The sequence below is a fragment of the Cupressus sempervirens genome, chromosome 4, assembly GCF_028749045.1.
Source record: "Cupressus sempervirens isolate cs-2001-9-10 chromosome 4, ASM2874904v1, whole genome shotgun sequence".
Lineage (NCBI taxonomy): Eukaryota > Viridiplantae > Streptophyta > Pinopsida > Cupressales > Cupressaceae > Cupressus > Cupressus sempervirens.
In genome coordinates, this window is record NC_143121.1 from 373,860,750 (window position 1) to 373,887,453 (window position 26,704).

The 26,704-nt window shown below is 37.8% G+C and overlaps 1 long non-coding RNA gene across 1 annotated transcript in view; it reads right to left on the bottom strand.

The window, feature by feature from the left end:
• Nucleotides 1-25,050, bottom strand: part of LOC149561631 (uncharacterized) — a 44,108-nt gene extending 19,058 nt beyond the window's left edge. Inside the window, exon 1 of the long non-coding RNA XR_016363454.1 lies at nt 24,575-25,050. This is a non-coding gene — a long non-coding RNA (uncharacterized LOC149561631). The remainder of the gene's footprint in view (nt 1-24,574) is intronic.
• Between the last annotated feature and the right edge of the window lie 1,654 nt (nt 25,051-26,704).

Below are 26,704 nucleotides of genomic sequence, written 5' to 3' on the forward strand. Positions count from 1 at the left end.
AACTAAAACAGTATCTTAGAAAGGTGGGAAAGAAAAATCCGACCCATTGTCATACCCTTTCTGATCTACTACCTCATCAACTGGTCCATTTGCTGACTTAGGAGGAAATCTCCCTTGGGGTTCTTCATAGGCCTCAAATTCTGGTGGGAATGAAAACTCCTCGAAAGTTAGACATTGATCATATCCCAAGGAACGGACAATCTCATACCCTGTAACATTAACATCTTGCTGGTTACTTGATTCATCTATTATGTTTTGGAATAGGTTAGATGCTCTGTTGAATTCTGCACATGCTAACTCCGAATGTTGATCCGTCTCATGGAATCTGCAATACTTGGACATGGCAGACTCAGCCAAGAATATTCGGTCCACTGGTCTATTATCTGTTGAAGCTTGATTATCAAGTGACGACACCACATTTCCATTGTTTGGACCTGTGTTCCAAGTTCTCCTCTGATTGGACTGATTGTTGTATCCTTGGTCTTGTGACTGGTTATTACCTTGATAGTTATTGTTTTGGTGGTTCCTTTGGTAGCCACCACCTTGGTTATTCCTTTGGTAATCTCTGTCTTGGTAATTTCTTTGATAGCCTCCTTGATAACCTCCACCTTTATTCGGGTAATTATTCCCTTGATTGTTTCTTTGGGAACTTTGGAGTTGGTTGTTCTGGTTTCTCAAATGGGTGACTTCCATAGATAGCTTCTTGACTTGGTCAATCAATTCTTTCATCTCATCCTTTTCTTCTTGCGTCCTCGTGGAGGAACTCGCTCCTTGTAGATAAACTAGTACTGATGGTGGTGCCTGAGATAATGGAGCCCCCGGGTGTACTACTAACTGATTTGCAAGCACCTGGTATGCAAGCTGTGGAACCAGATTGTTTGGGTATCTTGCACCTTGGGGTTCCATTCCTTGTTGGCCTAATTGCATTCCTATCTCAATTGCTTTAGTGTAGGCCTCAGTTAATGTTGTGGGAGCAAGATTTTCCATTCTTGTGAACATAGCCGTCTGGTTGTCCAAGGCACTGTAGTATGCTTCCAATGCACCAACCTCTGTCATTGTGTAAGGGGCTTGCAATCTTGTGTAAGCCTTATGGAAACGATCATTGAAGGAACTTATCATCTCTGCATCATGCCTCCTTATGTCCACAAACCTTCTATGTAACTCCAGTGGTGTGATGGGCATACCAAACTTTGCGAGAAAGGCGTCCTTGAGTTGAACCCATCCTGTTATTGATGATGCTGGTAAGTTGAAAAACCAGTAATACAGTTCTTCACTTAGTGAATAAGGAAAAAGTCTACACGCGACATCTTCCTCCCGAATTCTTCTATTACACAATGCCTCTTGGAATACCTTGATATGCTCATCCGCTGTACAATTAGGATCATTGACAAAAAACTTGGTGCAGAATACCACCGGATTCTTTGGTAGATCATGGTATTGTTGGAATAAGAGTGGTGAGGCATTGTTTTGGATCCATGGTGGTTGAGCCATTGTTGGTTGATTGATCTAAGCTCGAACTGGCTGATTGACTAGGGTCTGAATTGGTGGGTTAACTTGTACTTGAACTGGTGGACTACTTGGAGCTTGAATTGGTAGACTGCTTGAAGCTTGGACTAGTAGACTACTTGAGGGGCTAGCTAAGTTTGAGGTGTCAGCCACCCGACAATTTCTTGGTTTCTTGGAAGATTCTAACACAAGTAAGTCTTCCTCTTGGTGTGGTGTATTTCTCAATATCCTTTGCCTCCTATCAGATATCAGTCTTTCAAATCTTTTAGGGGAAAAGACCCAATCTTTCTATCCAGCTTGAAAATGATCCCAACCCGATTGTCTCTAATTTGAGTTCTCTTCAACAATAGCTTGAGCTTGTCTTTGTGCTTTCCTTTCTCTCTCAAGCTTCCTTCCCAATTCTCTTTGACGTTCTATCCTCCTTTGAATTCTCCTTTCAATAGCTCTTGCTTTTCTTTCCTCTTGATTTAACACGTCAACGGTGTCAAGGTACTCTCTAGTGTTCTCACTTTCCTCCTACGCAATTGAGCACAAACTTGCTAAAATGTGATCTTGAAGTGTTCCCCAAGTTGCTCTAGGCTGATTTGATCTAGGGAGCACCATTCTTCTTCATAATTAAATGCCAACAAATCCTCAAAATAAAAATTTCGGGGCCTGCTTCTAGAGCCAGATAATGTTGATGTGAGTTTTGTATCACTTACATAACATATTAGGATTTGAATATTCGATACGGAGTATCAAGCATACAATTCCTCTCTTGAAAAGTTATTGCTCATGGGATATGAGAATAACTCCAATGTTCCTTACTCTTGTGGACACTCACTCAGTTTTATCGATGTGATTTGCTGGTAATCACGTAGGCGGCCTTACGTAAATTGTTGAGGATGACTTGGACTTTGATGGGATGAAGGTAAGGGTGGCTCGGTTTGTGAAATGTACGGAAGTAGATAATGTTGATGGTGGTGGTGATGAAGGATGTGTTTGCCAGTGATGATGTTGATGGGAAAGCGATGGTTGTGGAAGGTGAATGGATGTGCTCCAATACTTAACTTACTCCTCTAACTTGCTTCTCTAAGCTTCGACTACCCAGCTACTTACTATTCTACTCCTACTATGAATGGAAGGTTAGCAAATGGACAGGGATCGAACCTAATGAGAGCTGACCAGTGGCCTCACTTCCATAGGTGCAATGATTCAAAGGAAAAATAAACTAGCTTACCACACAAAGCTTCCCAACCAGTCGCTAGGATTCTAGTGGTATAGTATTGATCCCTATCAAACATTTACCAATACTACCATACAACTATTCATCTACTTTAACTTCACTTGAACAACTTCAAATGCAACCAACTTTAACAACTTGAAAGAAAATTCTAAATAGAAGTAGAAAACATGCAATAACACCCAATGTTCTTGATCAATATGCCAATCGCAACAATGAAAAAGAGAGCAATTTCGGCATTATTTTCGCAACAATTTCTCCGACACTTTACAAATGAGAGCAAATGACCTTTTATAGGGGCCAAAAATACAATGGACAGTGGAGATCAAAACAAGATCAACGATCCAGATTGGATCCTCAAAACCCTAATTAGGGTTGCCACCCCATCAGCCAATGAGAAGCTGCCACCTCATCAATGGACCAATGAAAAAAGTGCAAAAAGTGGCAACCAATGAGAAGGCACCAAAATGGTGGCCAATCAGAAATAGACACTTGTCCTATTCTAGAAGAAAGGAAAATTGCCACTTGGGCTTACATCAAATGATCTTCTAATATAAATCTTCCCTTTTCTTTCATTTTCTTAGCTAAGGCAATGAACTTAACTAGCCTTTCATTAACTTCTCCCATAGGAGGACAAGGGGTGTGCTTTGCCCTGAGTTTCGCTGACTTCGCCACGCCACTTGCTGCTTGTAGTATCCTTTCGTGATCCTTCTTATATTCTTTGTCAAATCCAATAAAAGCATTAAGAGAGGAAAGGGTGCCCAAATGCTTTTTCTTGATAGCAATCTTTCCCAACTCATACAGCTTCAATCCAAAATCTGTCTCGTTGACATCTTCTTTGCCAAGGGGAATTGTCCTTCCTTCAGTCTGTCCCTCATCCGTATCATGTCCACTGTACAGATATTGGTGTCGGTTATTCACTTCATTTTCGAGAAGAAGGAAGTTTTGGGCGTCATATCCTCTGTCTTTCTTACTGTTCGTCCGCTTGGGATTCTTACTTGCACTATCATCCTCCATGCTCGTCGCCGTATTACGAGATGGTAGAATGGTGGACCAAAAGACAAGAAGAACCAAGCAGAGTAATCCTTAGACTAGAACGAAAGATGGATGTCAGCTTAAGCACTCCTTGCAACTGTAGATGATGAAAATTCACCTTAACCGATAAACTTACAGTGACTTTTCAGAACCTAGGATTTGAGTTTCAAGAAGTTCAAATCCCTTTGCAAATTAGAAATTTACACTCCTAAAACTATCCAACACTTGCCTTCTATGCAAAAATCAAACTTTCATATGTATCTCTTCTCCCAACAAAATTGCCAAAATCTGATATAAAAAATGCAGTCCTAAATAGGAGAAAAATCAGACCTTCATCACAAATTGCCCAAAAATCAGAATCAGACCTGCCTCAATAAAATGCCAAGAATGGAAAATTTTGCCTTTGTCTCAAATCCGCCCAAGCATGAAGTCTGAAATCTGCCCAAAATGCTACCTAGGGCACAAATCGCAGCCCACAAATGGAGAAAAAAACCACCAAAATCTGCAAAAATCTGCCCACAAGAAAAATCGCCAAGGTCTGAAAATGGAGAAATGCAAGCAAAAATTGCCCAAGCATGCAAAAAACTGCCTTCCACTAAATTTGCCTCCACAAAATTCGTCCAAGTCTGGAAAAAATCTGCTCCTCCACAAAATTTGCCCACATGAAGAGGAAGAAAAGTGATTTGTGAAAATGAATTGGGGAGGAGACTTCCTTTATAGCCAATTTTCTTTCTCCATAAAGCTGGCCTAAATGGTCTAGGAGAAAACAAAAAAACAAAAATTAAATTCAAGTTAAGGCCCACAATTAAATTCTTAGCTCAAAAATATTAATTTTGCCAAAAGAAAATTGCACTTTTAAATTTACCAATTAGCTCCAATTGCAACACGAAATTAAATGGCCTTGAGGGTGTTAAATATTTCCATTTAATGAGGGTTTAGTAATTAATACGTCATTAAAGTTAGATTTTGGCTAACCAAAAGCCATTTTTTCAATATTAAATTACTAAATTCATTAAAAACTTAAAAGTTTTCAAGGCAATTAATCCAATTAAAGCCAATTTTTTTGCAATTTTCTACCAAATCGATTTTGCCAAGCTAATTTTTTTTTTAAAAAAATTGCATTTAGAACCAAAAATAGATTTTTTGCACTTTTCCTCAACAAAATTAAAAAAATTTTACCAAAGAAAAATTTGAGATTTTCCAAAAAGTTAAGTCTAATTAAAATTTCTCTTTTGAGAATTATCCAAATTTACAGAGTTAAAACCAAAATTTCAAAAGAAAACGTCTAAGTACAAAATTCACAACTTTATCCTGCCAAGTTGAAATTAACTTAGAAAATTATTCGGCCTAAGGATAAAATTGATAGCTCTGGAAAATCAAGTTGAAACTGGGTGAAAGTAAGCTAAGCCTCCCAAATTTGTCCTGAAGGTGCCAAGCCGTGAAATTCTCGAAACTCAAAAAAAATTTTGGGCAATCCAAAAATTTGCCAAGGTGATTAAAAGAAAAAGGAGGTCCCCAAGATTTGGGGCGATGTGTGAAAAGCTCACAACAGTGTTCAAATCTGCCTTAGCTTGCATCTAAATCTGTAAGGCTCTCTTCATCATCTCAACTATGTTTCGAATCTCCACCTCTTTTGCATTCGACTCTGTGTGTAGCCTGTCGTTGGCTTGCTTTACTTCCTCTATCTAAGACAAAAATGTGTTCTCAGTTTCCCCTTCCTACTTCATGGCATCCAACTGGGCCATGAGTGTTGCTCGTTCTGACTCCCAAGCTGACTACTACGTAGCCACTGCAACTAATCTGGTAGTTGTCTCCTCTTGAGCCCTCTCTGCTGCTACCCGATCAGCCTGACTTCTCCGTAGAGAATAGTACGCATCTCGATACAGCTATACTATCTCTCGAGTCAGGTTCTCAACTCCGCTCTCTACTACAAGCTCCTTAGCAATCCACTCCTGCTGCATCTCTAGAGTCTCTGTCTTTGGCCATCCTTGTGCCTCGAAGCATACTGAAAAGGCCGTTGGGCAACCAACTCGCATGAAGGACAAAACCTGCTCCAACTCCTACATCAGTGTCTCTAGTGCATGTGTCTATGTTGAAATCACTACTTGGCGACCTCGAGTCACCATCTCTACCAAGTACGTCTCGACATCCTCCCCCGTAGCTATCGAGGGGCCTAATGATGTATGGTGCTCCGTGGCCATTGCTGACTCTTCTTCCTCTAACATCCTCTCAATAGTACTTCCCATCGAAGGTGGATGTGGTAGCTCAATTACAACAATGGGATGACTCTCTTCTAGTAGAGCTAGAGGATCCATCTTCTGAGATACTTCTCTCATAGGTGGGAGAGTGCTAGATGTCAGTACAACTGGTCTAATGGTGAATCTCCTACTCATGTACGCACTCAAGTCCTGCTCACTCAAGTCCCGTGCTGCAGTACCCTCATTGGTAGACAATAATACATTATCTATAGTGACCACTGCATCGGATCCAACTACCTCCAATCTAACCTGAGGTGCCCTCAAATTCTCAGGAACCTTCTGTGTTGGTATCTCCATCACCTTGTTTGGCAAGATTGTAGGCGGTGACAGGTGGGAATATGTCTAAACTGCTACTACGACCTTTGAAATGGTTGGGGTCCCTACAAGTACTGGCTGAGCCACAACTGTGACAAGGGTCATCACTATGGGCTGTATGAACTGTCCAAAACTTGGAATTTGTGCACTGTGAGCACCCATAGGGGTCAAATGTGTTGTCATCGAGAGTGCAGGTAGTGGGAATAGCAAAGGTGTCTCCATAATGACTTCCACGTCTTTGTCATCCTCCATATCCTCTTCCTCCTCATGCGTCTCACTAGTGTCATCGGATGATGTCTCATATCGGCCACTATCTGTATTCCCATGTTTTGAGCCTACACCCAACTCCTAACTAGATCTTTTCTGCCTGACTGTAGCCTTTTGCCCACCTGGTGTGTCTAAGTGTATCCACTACATGATGGGGGGCTTACCTAGTGCGAGTGGACTAGGCTTGACCTCTAGCCAATCTAGGGGAATTATTTGTGCTATTGCATCAAGGAATAAGCCAATAGAGAAATGGGGCATGTAGAATGTCTTGTGCTACAGCGTCATGAACTCATACATGCGTTTTGCAAGTAACACAACCTAGTTGTACACCTTCCCATTCATTATCCCATTCATCGTAGCCACCTATGGGAAGGAGATATCGGATGCATGATTCAATCATGTGAGCCTAGTCTTAACCAGGTCCATGAGACAATGCCGATGCCCTTCCTGAATATTAGACTTCTTCAGTCCTTTGCCTTTCGAGGTGTCCATCAATACTTCCTTTTCCGACTGAGACAGGTCACCACACACAAGTTCTATCAAGAATGCCTTCTCCTCTTGGCTTAATTTCTTTGGTTTGTTATCAATTCTGTTAACTCCCTATGCATGGCCAGGTATGCCAAATACCCTCATGAAGTCTGATGCCCTAAAAGAAATAACCAAGTCCCTCTCTAGGTAGGAAAACAGGCTGGTTTTGGAAAACCGATCATAGGTCTCTACCATCATGTGCAAGAAACCCTCATAATCATGAATTCAAAAAACTGGCATACGGATTGCCCACTCTACTTGTGCCTTTATGTAATGCCCCTATTTTTAGCAGGTTCTTGCAATTGGCCAAGTTAGTTCACCATTGCGACCCTGGTGAGCTGACAATGGGATTTGAGGGTCTCAGTTGTGTGGTTATAGGCTTTCTAGTAGCCTATGGTGTGTTTTGGCTCTGTTTGAGGGATTTACTATTTATAGTAAGTCAATCTGTTGTTTTTGATGAGCTTAGTTGAGTTAGAGGAGTTGGAGGATGCTCTTAGTTTTTATTTCGGGCTTCCAATTTAAGCTCCAAGAATCTTGGAGGGAGCATCTATTTATAGTAAGTCAACCTCGTCAGGTTCATTCATCATCTTTCATCATCAGGATCACTTTGGTGTAGTCAGATTTTGATTCTAATGCATCTTCAGTTGTTTTCGCAAGATGGGTGAATTATTAGTATTATTTATATAAATATGCTGAGGTTGCTATTTTTGATAGTGGTGTTAGTTGATCACCTTAGTATCATAGCTCACTGGAACTAGGACAAAAAATCTTGAATCATGGGAACAAGAAACAGTGGCCTTACGTGTCAGAATTTTAAGCTATGGTGGAAAAAGTCATTTCGGAGCCAAAAGTAATTAATAAATTAGATCATAATGACACTTTATTATATTTTAATGTTGTGTGTGGGAAGCTTCTTAAGTGAAGTTCACTTGGGAAACTTTGTGCCATTTGGAGATTATAAAGATGAGCCCATTTGATGAGTAAAGCATTTGATTGATTATTTTCTTTTGTTGTCTGTGAAGAGTCTCTTGAGTTTGCCGATTTCTTTGCCCTTGCTAAAGTCTAAGGGTTTGGAATTAAGAAGTGCCTAGTAATTCACAATTGAGGTATTGTGAATTAATTCTAAAAATTGTCTTAATTAAATTATAGAATTTCCCAACCGTTATGTACTGTACCTAGGAATTTCATTGTGGCTGGAGAATTTGTGATTTGGAATGCCATTATTGTCTATCGTTTAGTGTGGTTAAAGAGGAATGTATTGCGGCTATCGTCCCTATATTTGGCAGTGATTTCAGACTTTGTGGAAGGCTGCAATCAATTATTGGAGGGAAGCAATCAAGTTTTAGAGCACCTACAATTATAAGCGACGAGCGTGTATTTTTGAACCTGCGAGTAAATTAGATTATTTCTTGTGCAATCCATATTTCATCTATTAGAAGTCAATTTCTAGGTTCATTATTGCATTCTTGTAAATTTCTAGAAGTCAATGTTTAAATTGGATATTAGTAGTATTGCTATCAATTATAGAATTACTTCTGAATTGTTTAATGGTGTTCATTTATCCAAATTGATAAAGACTTAATCAATTAAAATTGTGAGCAGTTGGCTATGAATTTAAAGCGATATTAATTTGCCTGCCAAATGTTTGACAAAATATCAAATTGTTGTTTAGCAAAAGCAAATTGATGTTTGTTAAGGATATAGCTTGTTGAGGGTTTTTACAGTGGTATCAGAGCAGTTTCCTGCCATCTTGTGCGAGAGGAAAATATTATTTATTTTAGATTTGTTGTTGTGATTGGAGTGATCAGCACTCTTGTTATTTCCAACTATGGACAGATAAATGAGGCCTAGTAGTTCTAGGAGCTGGTAGAGTAGTGAGGAAGATAGCAAAAACTTAAATGCCTTGAGAGAGAGTATGGACAAACTTAAGCTTCATCAGCAAAGGTTGGCAGAAAGCTTGTCGGATCCTAAGATAGTTGAGAGAGCTGCGAGATATATGGTTTCCGCCTATAGAAGGTCAATGGGAAGGAGGCGTGAGTTTTCCCCAATAGGTGTCCATGATGCAGATGGACCTCTATTTAGTACGACACCTACTAGTCCTATCCACAGTGTTGATGAGGGACTTATTTCACAAGGACATGTGGTTGTGTCAGTAGCAGAGGACAGCAGCACTAAGCTTCAACAGGTTGAGGCTCCTAGAGTTGTTGTTGCAGTTAGTATAGAGACCATTGATGCAATTGTTACTACTGATACTTCACACTCTCTTGAGGAGGGGATTATTATTGGAAATTTGTATGTGAGCTGTCATAGTGTTGCTCTAGTGCAAGAGGCAGCTGCTTCCTCAGGTGGGACTGATGCATGTATGAAGTTACCTAGCTTTGATGTTGGTGATTTGGGTGATACAATGGAGTCAGTAGATGTGGGTTCATACTCTAGCATTATTGATTCACAGGTTGACGTTGAGTCATGTGTGTAGAGTCAAGTGTCAGCAATTGAGGCTTTATTAAGAGATGTGGTTGCAGATAGTATGGACACATCTGATGATACATTTGATGATGCTATGAGTTGTACCGGATATGATATCCCTTGCCAGGTATCAGTTGTTGACTCCAAGGAGGTTTTGGTTGGGTCCCAGGATTTGTGTTTACAGGATCTATCCTTTGAGGTGGAAGGTGAGACATGTGGGGACATTGATATTGTGAGGACTTCCATTTCTTTAGATGAGGAGTTGATTGGGGTACATAGTAGTTGTATCTCGAATGCAAAGTTGTGCAAGGTCAATAACACACATGCAATGAGTGATCTTGTGGTGGGCAGTTCTGATTTAGTTTCCTATCACAATTCAGTTAGTGAGACAGAGAGCTCGCATAGGAGGTAAGGGTTACAAAGGCATCATGTAATTTATCAGCTGAAGGTGAGTGATAGTGGCATTTCTTCAGCTCTTGATCATTATGATGCCATTCGTTAGATGCTAGCTACATCTAGTTTGGGTGCTCCTGTGTTAGATGAGCACGGTGATAGTAGTCTTTCCCTAGTAGAGGTTCATATTTTTCAAGAGGCTATCAGGATCTTGAAGCATAGTTACTCTCACTTAGTTGCTGACAGGGATTACCTTTTGGAGTGGGGTAGCACCTGTTATGAGACATTGTTAGGGAAAGAGGAGGTAGTTGAGCTTACCTAGGAGCTTGAGGTAACTGTGCACTCTCTTCAGTATATTTAGTTGGCTCTTCAAGAGTCACAGTCACAATTGGATGAGGTTATCCTGGAGTTGGAGTGGGTATAGTCGACACCAACCCTAGACCCTGTTCAGTTACATATTGTGGTTGGTGGTGAGTTTGCTTCCACGGTTGGGGATGAGGGACATGATGATGTAGCCGACACATCCGTCTAGTATATGGGTGCAGTAGGTGTAGAGGAGGTGAAAGTATTTATGATATCCCCATTTTGATATAATAATTTAATAACATAACGGCTAAATTTCAGATTCTCTACATGTCGTCCTGGCACCATTTCTTGTACAAGGCAACATCAATCCTCTCATTCAATTGGCTCACCTTCTTTCTCAAAGCGGACATCAAAATTGTTTTCAGAGCTTAACGCTGAGTGAATGCAAGAAGATTTAATGTCATGTGTTGTATTTTCTTTTAGTATTCAACAATTGCATGTTGTACTTTACCTACCAAATTTTATAGTAATCAATAAGCATTAATCTGCCAAGATCAGCGAATCATTACCATCATACCTTTTCAGTAAATCATCATCTTTTTTTTGCATTGAATATGGCGGGTTTTGTACCATGAAGTTCTAGATATAATTTTTCCAACGTATTTCTCTTCACATTGACAATATTGGCTGCAACTGTTCATGTAATGCAAAGATGATGTATTAATTTTGTGATTTATGCTATTTTATTGGCATGATATGGATTTGCAATTATATGTTGGGCACCATTTAAAAAGACTGTTTGCAAGCTATACATTGGACCGAGAGGACATCTTGATCATGTAAATCGAAGACCAATCACAAAGGACAAAATCGAAAGTTGTATTGATATGAAACAATAATTCTTAGCCGTACCAATATATTTTCATATTTGAGTTGGCATATGAGTTAGACCAAATCATTTATGACATATGAGCTGGCTACACAAACATCATTTATATCAGACATAGCATCATCCTATTATCACTATAAGTGACAGTGAAGGCATTTGACGAGGGATAATGAAAATTGGTAATATGGTCATCCTCGATAATATAGTCATCCTTGCATAATAGATTGCTAGCCAAAAAATCTATGATCTAGATCGGTAATTCCCATATGGAAAGAGAGGTAAAGGTATTAAAAGTGACAATGAGATCCATCTATAAAGATGCTTTGAATGGAGTTACCCATCTTGACACGACTACTCACATGGATACCTTGAAATGTGAGTCGTAAGGAAACCCTATACTGACCAAGTGAGTCATCAATTATGGTCAGAGGTAAATATAATGGGTCTGACTTGAAGGTAGGCATCGAAAATAGGAAGAATTATGTTATTGGAATTGAAGGTATAAAATTGCATAACTCTTAAGCGAGCCAATAAAGGGAAACTCCAACATAATATATTGTTGCTGAAGAATATGAATATCAACCATTAAAAATAATAGTGAAGGGAACAATGACCAATAAAAATAGAGGCGCACTGAAGGATTTACGCACAAAGCAAATCAGTGTGAAGATTTTTTTTTGTAATCAAATACGCTACTATCCAGCAAGACAAGGCTAATAGAAATAAGATATTGAAACAGTTCCACTGTATATGATATCGACCATGGAATATAGGAAGAACAACAATTAGAAAAATGATAAAGTCTTGCAAAGAAAGAGTCATTTTGATATGTGGAGAGTACCTTTTTGGAAGGTAACTTTTAAAGGATATCTTTATTTTCTCACCAAATGTATAGTGGATAAGGAGTGCGCATAGGGGGAGGAATAGATCGGTTGCATTGGGGTATAGGGATCCCAATATGGATTTTAAGATCTGAAGGAGCCCCAAGTTGAGCATGTCCAAACTTGAGCAGCAATAAACCTTCCATCCATAATGAAACAAAACATGTACATAGTGGGTAGGGAGTGTGCACAAGGTGAGGAGTAAATCAGTTGTGTTGGGGCAAGAAAATCCCAATATGGATTAGAATCTGAGGGAGCCTCAAGCTGATGTGTCCATACTCGAGGAGCAGTAAATCTACCATCCACATCAAAATCAAACATGTTCCGTGGGTAGGGAGTGTGCACCAAGGCAGGAGTAAATCGGTTGCCTTGGGGCAAGAGAATCTCAATATGGATTAAGATCTAAGGGAGCCCCAAGCTGAGCGTGTCCAAACTCAAGTAGTAGCAAACCTACCATCCACTATGGAATTATACACCCTATTATATTACTAGCTATAGGAAAGTTGTTAAAAATATGCATCTTCAAAAACTTTTGTTTTTGAGACAGGGGAAAGAAGCACGACATTCATGATCAAAGTGGTAAAACATTTCTTTACCTTTTTCTTATTTCAAATTGTAAGCAAGATTATAACATGTATACTATGTGTCTACATCGTATCTTCATGCATTAATATGCCTGCTTCGTGTCTTCATACATTCGTGTGTCTACCTCATGTTTGCATCAAGTCTTCATGTATCAATGTGTCTACTTTGTGTCTTCATTCATATGTTCTTGTACATGCTATTATATACTAACATGTTTACTTTGCAAAGTGTCTAACACATATCTAGGAAAGAGAATGGATCCAGACTATGAATTAATGAGGATCAAATCAATTGCTTTAGGACAAGCAAATCCAAGAGGGGAGGACCGTGATATCCCCATTTTGATATAATTTAATAATAAATAAGTATTATATATTATTAAAATGATTAGTAATGTATATAAATTGAAAATATAAATTATCATAAATATTATCATATAACTATACATGTATACAATATACATACTTAATATATATTAAAATACTATATTATTAAATATAAATAATTAATATATATACACATAAATCAACTACTGACAATTACATCTTAATTACTTATAAAAAATAGTATTATTAATTACAAGGAATATGATTTATATAATTAATATAATATATAATCATATTTAATATAATAATATATAATATAATTAATATTAATAATGAAAGGGCATGACTCTTGGAGATACACACACATATATATATATATGATATCATATAATGAAAAGGGGGTAGTTAGAGATATTATAAGAATCATACGAATAAAAAGAAAAATAAATAGATATCTTGAAAGGGGACATTATAGCATCAATGAAGATGAGCTCTCATGGTGATTTTCTTTCTTCTACCGGAAGCAGATCTATTTCTTCATTTCATACAGTTGGCACCATTTGATAGATAGTAGTGCCACATTTTTAGTGGGATCAGTTGTGGGTCATTGGGAAGCAGGTTGATGCTTCCACATAATTTCTATTGCACACAATCTTTCATGGAGTATCTTTTGGAGAGTTCAGAAATGTAGGAGAATTCATATAGAGTGTCTGAGGGTACTCTCATCCGAGGCTTTTGTGCCATTTAGAGGTTGGTGGGAAAGATTGTAGAGACTCTATCTACTATGTTTCCCCACAGGGATTTCGAGGTTGGGTTTGTTGAGAGGATTGCCCAAGATCCTACCCGACCAATAGTTCAAAGTCAAAGATTGGAGCCATCTTTTGATTCCCAAACTGATACTGATGAGCCCTTGATAAAGATTGAGAGTTTTTATCGACATTACACTATGAGGAGTGCTCATCACTTTTATTTTGACCCACAGGTAGAGGATTTGGTTTCACGTCGATGTGGGTTGGCTCCAGTTTTATACCATCCATTATAGGATGGATTGTTAGCACCATCTTTTGCAGATGGGATTGACAATTGCAAATTAAACCCCTTGCACTATCTCCACACCCAGGACAGTTTGGTAGAGGTTGGACTTGGTGGTAGTGTTTCAGGTACCTATGGTTGTTACCATCGCCACAGTGCAGTTGGGCGTGAGTATCAGTTTAATGGGGACTTGGGTGTGGACAGAGTTGGTATTTCAGTTGGATTGAGTTTCGATGAGTTGTCATCACCATCAGCATCTATTGTCAGTTTTCAGATGATTTTGTCATTCATATCAATTACCTGGGTGTTGATGCTATACGAGGTTCTTGTACACAGCAGGGATAGTACAAAGTTCTACCTTTGGGATCCAGGGGGATTGTGATGTACATTTTTCTCTGCGATTGCTTGGGGACAAGCAATCTTAGGGAGGGAGGACTGTAATGTCCCCATTTTTAGCAGGTTCCTACAGTTGGCTAGGTCAATTCACCATCACGACCCTCGTGAGCTAACAATGGGATTTGAGGGTCTTAGTTGTGTGGTTATAGGCTTTCCAACAGCCTATGGTGTGTTTTGGCTCTATTTGAGGGACTTACTATTTATAGTAAGTCAATTTGTTGTTTCTAATGAGCTCAGTTGAGTTAGAGGATACTCTCATTTTTTTCGAGCTTCTAGTTTGAGCTCCAAGAATCTTGGAGGGAGCGTCAATTTATAGTAAGTCATCCCATCAATTTCATTCATCATCAAGATCAATTTGGTGTTGTCAGATTTTGATTTTGATGCCTCTTAAGTTATTTTCGCAAGACAGGTGAATTATTATTATTCATATAAATATACTAAGATTGCTATTTTTGATAGTGTTGTTGGTTGGTCACTTTAGTATCATAGTTTGTTGGAGCCAGGAGGAAAAGTTTTAAATCATGAGAACAAGAAACAATGGCCTTACGTGTCAGAATTTTAAGTTATGGTGGAAAAGGTCAATTTCGGAGCCAAAAGCAATTAATAAATCATATTATAATTGCACTTTATTGTATTTTAATGTTGTGTGTGGGACGCTTCTTAAGTGAAGTTCATTTGAGAAACTTTGTGCCATTTGGAGATTATAAATATGAGCCCATTTGATGAGTAAAGCATCAGATTGATTATTTTCTTTTGTTGCCTATGATGAGTTTCTAAGTTTACCAATTTCTTTGCCCTTGCTGAAGTATAAGAGTTTGGAATTAAGAAGTGCCTGGTAATTCATAGTTGAGGTATTGTGAATTAATTCTAAGAATTTTCTTAATTAAATTATAGTATTTCCCAACTGTTATGTACTGTACCTGAAAATTTCATTGTGGCTGGAGAATTTGTGATTTGGAACGCCATTATTGTTTGTTGTTTGGTGTGGTTAAAGAGGAATGTATTGTGGCTATCATCCCTATATTTGGCAGCAATTTCAGACATTGTGGAAGGCTGCAATCAATTATTGGAGGGCAGCAATCGAGTTTTAGAGCACCTGCAATCATAAGCGAGGAGCATGTATTTCTAAACCTGCGAGTAAATTGGATTATTTCTTGAGAGCTGCAATCCATATTTCATCTATTAGAAGTCAATTTCCAGATTCATTATTGCATTCTTGTAAATTTTCAGAAGTCAATTTTTTAAATTGGATATTAGTAGCATTGCCATCAATTATAGAATTACTTCTGAATTGTTTAGTGGTGTTAATTTGTCCAAATTGATAAAGACTTAATCAATTAAAATTGTGAGCAGATGACTATGAATTTAAAATCGATATTAATTTGCCTACCAAATGTTTGACAAAATATCAAATTGTTGATTAGCAAAAGCAAATTGATGTTTGTTAAGGATATAGCCTGTTGAGGGTTTTTACACTTTCGAATGCTATTCTTCATTGGATGGTCTTCGGGTGTATATAGCACTCGACTCCATTCAAGTCTTTGAAAGGATTTTTTTTGGTGTGAGCTACACTGGTGCAGCTGCTGCCTATGCTAGTTGTTTACCCTTCTTTTTATTCGTGGTTGGCCCTCTTGCAACACGAATGCATGAAGGCAATGTCTTCACATTTCGATGCATTCTCTTACTGATAGCTGAATCTTCATCTAACTTTTTCTTCCAAGCTCTCCTCCCTACCGTCTCCATAACTCTCCCTCTTTTTGCCATGAATGGTTGAAACCGTTTCAAAACTACCATACCTAGGGCCTGTTCGTACACAATGAATTTTCTTCTGCTCCAATTGCAACTCCTTCGTACAGTTCCTTATAGCTCCTTTCAGCCAAATCTGATGGCTTGGATTCCCTATCAATCCAACAAGAGACCTTTTCCATGATCCTCCAGGTGTGACGGATGATCGCCTTCCTTATACTCGGCAACTTGATGCCACATCCTCCACTATAATCCCATTCTAGAAAATGTTGATTTGGAGCACAGTTCTGCTCGTGATGAACAAGTTCCTCCACATTATAATTTTATGGTGGTGCCATGCCTGTACGGTACCATTGTTGCTCCGAATAGCTATCGATTAGTATTGTTCCTTTGTTTTCTTTCGCTACCGCACAGTATTGCATTCTCCCAAAAATTGTACGGTGTTATTTTTTTTGGTTTATCTTCCTTTTATTCCATATGATCACACGGCGGGATTACTTGGCAATGTGCTTCCCTATATTCTTCGTGTGGTAACTGCTCCGATGAGTCATTGTCTGGGACGTTGTACAGTACAAAAAACTTGCATTTCTTTCCTTTTCTAAATCGTATGGTAGCAACATTGTTTAGATTGTGGCGAGGATACCGTACGATATGATGCTTACCTCCTGGTAGGCCATACGATCTACTACTAAGTTCATTTATTAATTCGGTTCATTACATTTTCATTATATTATTAAAGAGGTTCGTCAAATGAATTGATTGTGATGTACTATTTACAAACTACATTTTAATTTCCTTTAATAATCCTTCCATAGACTAATATTAACATCACATGAATTCAATGATTCTCCTGATGCCTATAGTCATTGTCAATTACATACTAATAAAATTAATTAATTTTAAAATTTTATTATATGTATATATATTTTTTATTTTTTATCTTTTTGTTTCTTTGTTAATCATTCATTCCAGTGCCATAATCTTCTCAGTTTCCATTCCTCTGATATTAGATTTTTAATTTTGACCCATTTAGTGCATCGGTCACCTCCTTCTTGTCCAACATCCACAATTTGATTGTTTTGTTATCACCCACTTCATGAATCTTGTATGGTCCAACCCACTTTACTTTGAATTTCTCAGGCTTGATCTCATTCCATCAGTTATATTTCAATACCAATTGCACTGGTCAGAAGTTGTTTAGCTTCAAGTGTTTGCCATGTCAGACCTTTCGCCTAAGTTGTGAAACCTCTATAGCCAATTGTGCTTATAATCTTCTCTCCTCGAGCTTGTTCAAATTGTACAACCTTTCCCTAGGACTCTGCATGTCTCCTAATTTGTTCTCGATGGCTATTCATAAGCTCGGTACCATGAATTCTATTGGCACTAAGGCCTCTTGACCATACACCAACTAAAATGGAGTGTGTCCAGTAGTGACTTTGTATGAAGTATGGTAAGCTCATAACCTAATGGAAACTTTTCTTCCCAATCTTCACCTTTTACTGTGCAAGATTTATAAATTACTACAACTAAGATTTCATTTGTAGATTTTGCCTGCCTATTTGCTCTCAGGTAGTACGAGCTCGATAGGGAATGGTAGATATTGAATTTTGTGGTGAGTATTCAAATGACATGGCTGACAAAATGTCCTCCACGGTTGCTTGTCAGTTGTATTGAGATTTCGTACCTTGTAATGATCTATTCATAAATAAATTTTGTTGTACTCAATGTAGAGTTATCCAATAAGGCTTGTGCCTGTACCCACATTGTAAGTTACTCAGTTGCTACAACAATGTATCTACATCTCCAGGCTTTGCTTGCCTTCAGAGGTCTAACAAAGTCCATCCCCCATCATTTCAAATGTTCATACACTTGTGAAGGGTTAAAGGGCATAAAATCCCTCTTCAATGATTTCTCGACCCTTTGGCATGTATCACATCCAATGACCCACTCCCTGACATCATTGTACATTGTCGACCACCATAGCCCTACAAGCAATACCTTTGACACAATTGTGTCTGGAACCATATGTTCGCCTGTAGGCCCGTCGTGTGCTTCCTTAAGTACTTTGGGTATTTCTTCTTTAAGAACACACTGTTGTAGAATTTGATCAGGTCCCATCTTGTGCAATAGCCTGTTGATCAACTGGAACGTTTGACTTCTTAGCATAAGTTTCCTCTCATTTGGTTGCATCTCCCTAGGGAGTTGCCTTGTTGAAAGATACTCTTCGATACTCGTGTACCAACGAGGTAGTTCGGCGATCTAAAATAATTGTCTGGAATGTTTTCATTGACTCCCTTTGGAGGTTCTCCCAACTTGATCCTAGATAGATGATCTGCGCTCACGTGGCTTTTCTCGGGCCATACCACAATTTTAAATGTGAACTCTTGCAAGAGAAGTAACCATCTTCTTATCTGTCCTTGAATGATCGGTTTATTCACCAGATATACAAAGGCCTAATGGTCTACGTAGAACACGAATGGGGTCGCCAGTAGGTAGTGCTTGAACTTCTATACAACATATACCATTCCGAGAGCCTCCTGCTCTGTCATGCTATACTTCTTTTCTGCTTTTGACAATAGTCTACTTGCAAAGTACATCAGGTGGTTCAATCCATGATCACCTGTTTGCGTCAGTGTTGCTCCGATTGCGAAATTTGATGCATTAACATGTACATGGAACTTCTTGTCTCAGTTTGGGTAAACTAGAATAGGTGTTGTGGCTAGTCATGTTTTCAATCCATGAAAGGCTTCATCTTGTGTTGTTTCCCATTTGTAGGGTTCTCCTTTGCAAGTTAGCTTATCGAGAGGATATGATATTTTGGCAAAGTTTTTGATAAACCTCCGGTAGTACCCTATGTGTCCTAGGAATAATTTCACTTCAGTCACATTTGTTAAAGGTGGCATTTCTAGAATCACTTGGACTTTATCTAGATCTGCCTTCAACCCTATCTTGCAACAATGTGTCCTAATAGTTTTCCCTGGGGTACCATGAATCTGCACTTCTTAGGGTTTAGTGCTAATCGTTCTTGTCTACATCTTTCAATACACTCCTTGAGTGCAGTCAAATGCTTCTCCTCTGCACTGAAAAATGATCAATCGTCCAAGAAGGCTTTAAAGTTTTGTACTGATATCTTGTCAAAGACGTGCAGGATGATTCTCTAAAACTATGCCAAGGTGTTGCACAAACTGAATGGCATCCTGTTGCAGGCATAGACTCCATCTTCCACCACAAAGGTTGTTTTGAGCTTATCTTCTTCAGCAATGGATATTTGATTGTAGCTGAAAAATCCATCCAAGAATGAATCTATTTCATGCCAGGTCACGTCCTCCAAAATATTGTCAAAATGGTATTGGAAATAGATCTTTAACTGTTACTGCATTCAGAGAGCGAAAATCTATGCATATTCTTATTTAAATGTTGTCCTAATTAAGTGATATCACAATTCAGGATGCTCACTCACTTGTTTGTACCTGAAAGATAATGCCTGCATCAAGCCTCTGATTAATCTTGTTTGTGACTCGTGCGACATACTTTTTATTCATGCAGTATGGTCATTCTCATATGGGTACTGCTCCTTGTATGAATGGGATGCAGTGGACACACAATTCAGGCAGCACCCCTTTCAAAGTCTTTGTATGTCCACACGAAAACGTCCTTACACTCCATAAATATCTTAAATGTTGCCGCTTTAAGTACCGAATTCCAATCATCTCCTACAAGAATATTCTTAGGGTTTCCCTTGTCTCCTAAGTTCACTATCTTCACTATGGGTTCCTCATATTTAATAGGTTTCTCATTGCTGAATATATGCACAGGTGTTTCATCTTTTGTCGCCTCCCCTTCTTTGACTTCGCTATATTCTGTTGGAAAGTCGTTCTTTTCATCTTCTTCCATCCCTAATATGTGGCAACTCGAAAAGAGTTCATAGTACTCCATTTGCCAAAGGAGTAGGCTGTTTACTGAGTCCAAGTTGTCATCGTCAGATCCTCCTAGTTTTAGGATGCTTTCTTTGTTTGGTTCCATTTCTTTTGTCCCTTCATCTTCTCCTTCCTCAACTTTGGATTCTAAGGATGCCACCTCTTCCCCTACCGTCTAGGTGTGTAGGTCAACTATGAACCTACGACCTCCTCTTTCCGTGGATAGAAGGTTCCTTTTCCAATCATGTTTCACCTTTTTCTATTACCAGCCAAGCCCTTTCGAGCATGGTGTTGTAACCTTTCCTTTTCAATGGAATAACCACAAAGTCGAGTAAGAAGGGTTGTGTCCTGATCATTACGGTCTGCGCCATTAGAGTTCCGAGGGGTTTGATTCCATGTTGATCAGTGGCAAGCTGTTGGAATATAGATGGCCATAGGGTTGATTGTCCCAATTTCTTCCACATTTCCTTAGGCAATACATTCGTGCCCGACCCTCCATCCACGATGGTGTCTGTGAGGATGTTTCCAAGAATACCCATCTCAACTACTGTAGGGTGTCTTCCTGTATTCAGCATGAGTAGCATTAGGTCTAACGTCGTAGTTCTTCTTCTACCATGTGTAGTCTTCCCTGGCTCGTCCACTGCATTCAAAGATGGTGTCATGTTTAAGATTGTTTTCCGTAACTGAGGCATTGCAAGAAGGTCGTTTAGTTTCATAGGCACCTCAACTTGCATTACTTGCGATATGATGCTTTGTTCTGCCTGGTTCCTCCTTGAGGCACCAATAATGTCCTTCATTTGCATTTTTTTTGGCCCCCATCTCTTTTTCTATTTTTTTTTTTGCCTATTGCGTCCTTTTCTTTTCCTTTTCTGGATCTGGTATGATGCCTTGTTTGCTTGTGTGTGAGTGATTGCTAATATTTCTTTCACACATCTTTCTATGGTCTACAGGTTCACCCTGGGCTTAGGGCATTTCGAGTCATCATGGTCTCCAGTACCACACCATCTATACAATAGTTACAGTGTTCCCTTCGTAGTACAATCTCTGGTGAAGTCCCAAAGGTTGCATGCACAACATTGTATCATTGGTTGTCTGGTTGGATCGTATTGTGTCCAGCTATAGCCCCGTTTATTGTTGTCAATATTGTTGTTTCCGCCTCTTCCATGTTAGTTGTTTCAATATCCTCCTAAATTTTCCACGTTATTATTCGTATTTGTTCCTGATCCCAAGGTGGACACTTTTTGCATTAGTAGTACTTGCTCGTGTCCTTTTATTTTCATATTGAATGGGCATTCCTTGATGGAATGTCCCACAATCTGGCAGATATCACAAAATTGGTTCTTAGGGCAAGAGCCCTTTGCATCACCCTCTTCCTTGCAATCTATACACCATAGTTCCCCTTCCCTGTTTTGGCCAAGGCTCCTTTTTATATTTTCAAATTCTTTCATCATACATAGCATATCTTTCTATAATGCCTATACCTTTTTACTTGATTCCTCATCGTTGCTTTTGGAGGATGAGTCTTTAGAATCTAAAAATCTATCTTTCCTCTTTTTGTCAATTTTGTGTTCCTTCTCTACGTCCATTTTGCAGCTATATGCATCAATGAATGATGTTGGAGGTACTATTTTAATCTATTTCCTTAGTGTCGGTCATAGCCCTTCGACAAACCATTTTTTCTTCAACTTGTTTGCAGGTGGGCTTTCCATCTTTCCTACCAGCTCCTTCAGTCTCCTTGCATATATGTCGATTGTTTCATTCTTCCCTTGCCTTGTACTATAAATTTTTTTTGCTACGATATCATTGTGATCCCTATGTAGTCGGACATCTGCTATAAATTTTTTCTTGACCTCCGCCCATGTAGTTAGCTTCTTCGGGTCGATATCTAAAAACCAATCGATGGCTACACCATGTAGGGTAGCTAGAAACTATTGGATTCAGTAATCTTAGTCTGTTACACCATTCGCAGTCATATTCTTTCACACATTTTATAATGTCGAACTGGAGCGACTGTCCCATTGCCATTGAATTTTGGTAGTTTTTCTTTTGGCACTTCCATTGTTAACTTCTTCCTTGTTTTTTGTACTTGTTGCACACCTGCGTTGTTTTGAGTACCCAAATTGTTCTGTGTACCCGTGTTGTTCAGCACAATCGTGCTACTCCAATGTAAGGACCATCTGATCCTTAAAATAAAATATGAAACATTTAGAAAGTTATCCCATCTCATTAGCACAATTTACAAGCCATTTTTTTCTTACTAGATTGTTCCAGAGATTTTCATCTTCATGTTGTCCGCACAGGAAATATTAATTAGCCAATCCAGGCTCTTCTGTCATGGGCCACCTAGTCAGTCTATTGGACTAATGCTCTATCTTATCGAGATAGGTACTTAAGCATTTTAAGCGGCCATCTTTGGTCATATCTCTACCCATACGGGGTAGGCTAACAAGTAACTGACCGAGATTCCGTACCTCCATCCATTCAGGATGGGTACGCGATGAACACATAAGCGGCCTTCTCAAGTCATACCTCTACCCATATGGGATAGGCTAACAATAACAAGTAAATGACCTGGAATCTGTACCTCAATCTTATCGAGATGGATTATTATAGGAGACAGGAATAGACAATGTTTTGATTGGAGTCTTTCACCCTTTGAGACCAATCCAAGTCTAGGTGGCTTGTAAGAAATTACACAGTCTACCTAAGACTAAGCCAAGGTTCTTTGCAAGGTTTATTATTTTTACCCATAGATCTACACTCTTCCTTGGTTTTCGGGCTATCAGCCAGGAGAAAGACTACCGAGAGTTTCTTAAGTCCTATACCCCCTCTCAGATTTCGGCATCTGGCCAAGTATATGTACCTTCCAGAGAATCCTTAATTTTGTCTTCAAGTTTTCTTTGGTTTTAGAAATTTATAACTTGATGAGGGCAAGCAGCCACAAAATCTATGTCCACGGTACTTGTGCTCTAGAGGTATCCTTCACCTTCCATGCTGCCTACATACCAATATTCACATGATCAAGATACCAATGGAACACACACTCTTTAGCGATATGTAGTTCTATTTGTACTAAGTTTGATGTAACTATGCGGAGACAGCCCCTTGGGGCTTGTTTTGTTTCCAAGTAGTTTTTATCATCATAAACTCACTTGGGCAAATGAGGTAGTAACCCATACTATCTTCTCTAGCTTTAGCTAAACTCTGGTTTTCTGAAAAAATAGTTAAACTTGTGTGAAGAGTTTACCTATGTGCACATGACCTACTCCTCTCCATTATCTTTTCTCAAAACTTATTCTTTCCTAAATTTACTTAGTAGTTCAACATCATGTTTAGTAAATGGTTATTCAAAGTTTAACGAATGACAGTTTTTGTTATGCTTAAGGTAAGACAATATATGTTATTTTGATCCAAGTGGAAAGCTTTATCCATTCAGTGTCATACTGATCATAGGTTCAATAATACTAAAGTCTGAAAACAAACTAATATTCTATTCATTCTAAAGAGTTTCTTTCGAGATTTTCCTTAAATTTCCTATATGAGAGGTTATATCCAGAACTAGTTTGATATATATTACAAACTGATAAAGCATTAACCAAAATCAGACTCATATCTTGTACAACCTATAAACAGAGTAAAGAAAAGAAACCATAGCACCACCAAAATGAAATTTTATAAGTATTATCATTGGACTTTAGCAGACTTATGTTTTGTTTTGATTTTTTCTTTCAGACTGATTTCTATTCTGTGACCATAGTCCTTATTGAAAAATTTATAACAAACATCTTTTGAGGGCCTCTTTTTTTTGTGTTAATGTTTAAACTTTTCCCAGCAACCAGATTCATAACAGCAAGGGTATAGGACCGCAAAATTCAGTCTTAAATCACTCCTAACTAGCAGGTTTACTGAATGAATGGGGTAGGGATGCCCAGTTTTTGTTTTAATAGCTCCCAGCAAATAGCTTACAGCAGCAAGCATATTATCTCCCATTCTATATCAATCCTTTCTCAAGGGTGACCGGATGCAGGATGTTTCTAGCAAGCTAGTTCAGAACAGATAAAGGTATAGAAGTGCACAGGGTAATATTCATAACTTCCAGCCAAACTTTCATAGCAATAGATTGTGTAAGAGTGGAAGTTTTAACCCATTTAACTTAGTTCTGAAATTGACACTTATTTTTAAGAACATTACAGGCTCCCATTAGAGCTAATAACAACTGAAAATTGCTAACCCTTATTTTCTTAAACTTAACAAAGGAAAACCATACATCAATGCATATATCCCCTCATTTTCAACTGTAAGGGAACACAGATTCCAAATTTATCTAATTAAAATTTTGACTTCACTATTCCATTCAAGTTTTATTTCCTAAAGTAGAATTCCAGATCATAATATAACATAAAATTTCAAACATTTCCAGAAAGTATACATGAGTCCTTTACTTCTCTTACATTTTTTTTTTGCTATTAATAGAGACTATTATGAACAGGTGCAACAGGTACATACCTGGTCTTGGTAAAATACTTGGAAAGATTGGCAATGACTTTGCCTGGATAGCCTGTGATTTGTGGAATGTGCCCAAATTTATAACCCTGCTGCAAATTCGTCCTGGACTAACAAAAAATAGGAAGGCTTTGGGTGCTAATAGCTCTTTTTACAAGAGAGGATTTCACAGTCCACACTCCCCTGCACAATGAATGGAGAAACCCCTATATATGCAGCCCCAGGCGGTGCCAAAGAAAAAAATATTGTATTTCATAGCTCGCTTGTGACTCAAGGAAAGGATCTGATTTTATTGTGTTACAATTCCTCCACACAGGTCTGCACATCACCAATCTCTTCTCCTCCAGCCATGTCTTTGCCTACCGTTACTTCTCCATTCAGAGCTAGACTTGTTTTTGCGAATTCTACTCCAATTTTTTTTATTTGCCATTCATATGGTTTTGGTCTGTATTTATTTGCTTGGGTGGCACAAGAAACATTTTTATAAGATGCATCAATATATATATATCATGGGATATTTATTAAAATCATGAGATGTAATATTTTTTTATTATTGTATTTTAATTTTCTTCCTATTGGCTACATGACTAGTTAAATTTTAATAGTTGAATTCTCATGCCTTAAATATTTGGTGAACATTCTAGTCAAGTTTTTTTTTTAATAATAAAATTCTCATGTTTTTAAATATCTAGCGAACATTAAATCTTATAAATTAATGTTATTGCAAGAATTTTAAATTTGTTTATATTTATGAATTTACTAATAGAGGGATAACTAAATAATGGTTAAGAGACTTACTAAATTATCACAAAACATTTAGATAAAAACATATCCAAAAATCACATTAGGACTTACACATTTTTTTATAAAAATAAAATAAATAATAACAATGCTCAAGGAACCAATACACAAGTTAAATAATCGCAAGATAATTAATTAGATAACTTCTAAGAAGTTAAAATAAACTCAAATAAGACAATTTGCTCGAATGCTTTTAATAACCTTAGAAAAAATAAAATAATTTACATACTCATGAAATATTAAAATAGATTTCCTTTAAGAAATTAACCTTATGTAAGACAAAATGATATGAATGTAACATGTCACACTTGTTAAATCATCCTTGATATCTAGAGACAACATCATAAACAAGGTATGCATATCAAATTTGTGCATATAAAGTCATTAGTGATCTACAAAAAGTAACTAATTTTATGCATAAAATCATTCAATTATCTTTAGAGTCAAATCCTACCAATCCTGTTGACATTCCTCATAAAGTGTTCAAAACATCTTATATCAAATGTCAATTTCTATGCTAACAAGCATCAATTCCTCGTAAAGTGTATCAAAATATCAACTAACAAAATATTTAAGCCTTCGTGGAGTTTATCCAAAATAACATCAAAATTGGTAAGTTTATAACTTGTTTTTAGTTCTCAAAATAAAAATGGGTAATGTTTCTCCATTTTTGCGGTATCTTCCGAGGTTGCATTTTTTGTTGAATACTGATCCCATTGGACTTTACATTGATCCACCATTCTGTTGCACGACTGGTACTATCGCCTCTCTATGATTTGGTATGGTTGGATTGTTATAGTTCCTGGTTCTTCTACCTACAGTGCATTCTAGTTCAAAATGTGTTTAGGATCAGGTTTATACCTTTTTAGCAAGGATACATGGAACACATCATGAATACAGCTCAATGTCGGAGGCAAAGCTAAGCGATAAGCCACTAGATTAATCTCTTCTAGAACTTCAAAAGGTCCAACAAAGCGTGGGGCTAATTTGGATTTCCTTCCAAAAGACATGGAGCTCTTATGAGGACGAACTCCAAGAAACTATAATGTCCCCATTTTGGAGGTAATTTGATTTAATTAATTAAATTAATTAAGTTGTCCAAAATAATGAATATTTTATGAGGATGACTAATTAATTATTTTAATTAAATAAATAAGTGGTATTAAGTTAATTATTTATAAAGTTATCAAATAAATAAATATTAAAAGGTAACTTTATATTTAATTAATTTAATAAAGTGACTTAAATAAAATAATATATCATAAAGTCACTTAATAAAAATAAAATAATTTCTGGAAGCTTCTAGATTTTGGGCCAACCTTTTGAGGAAAA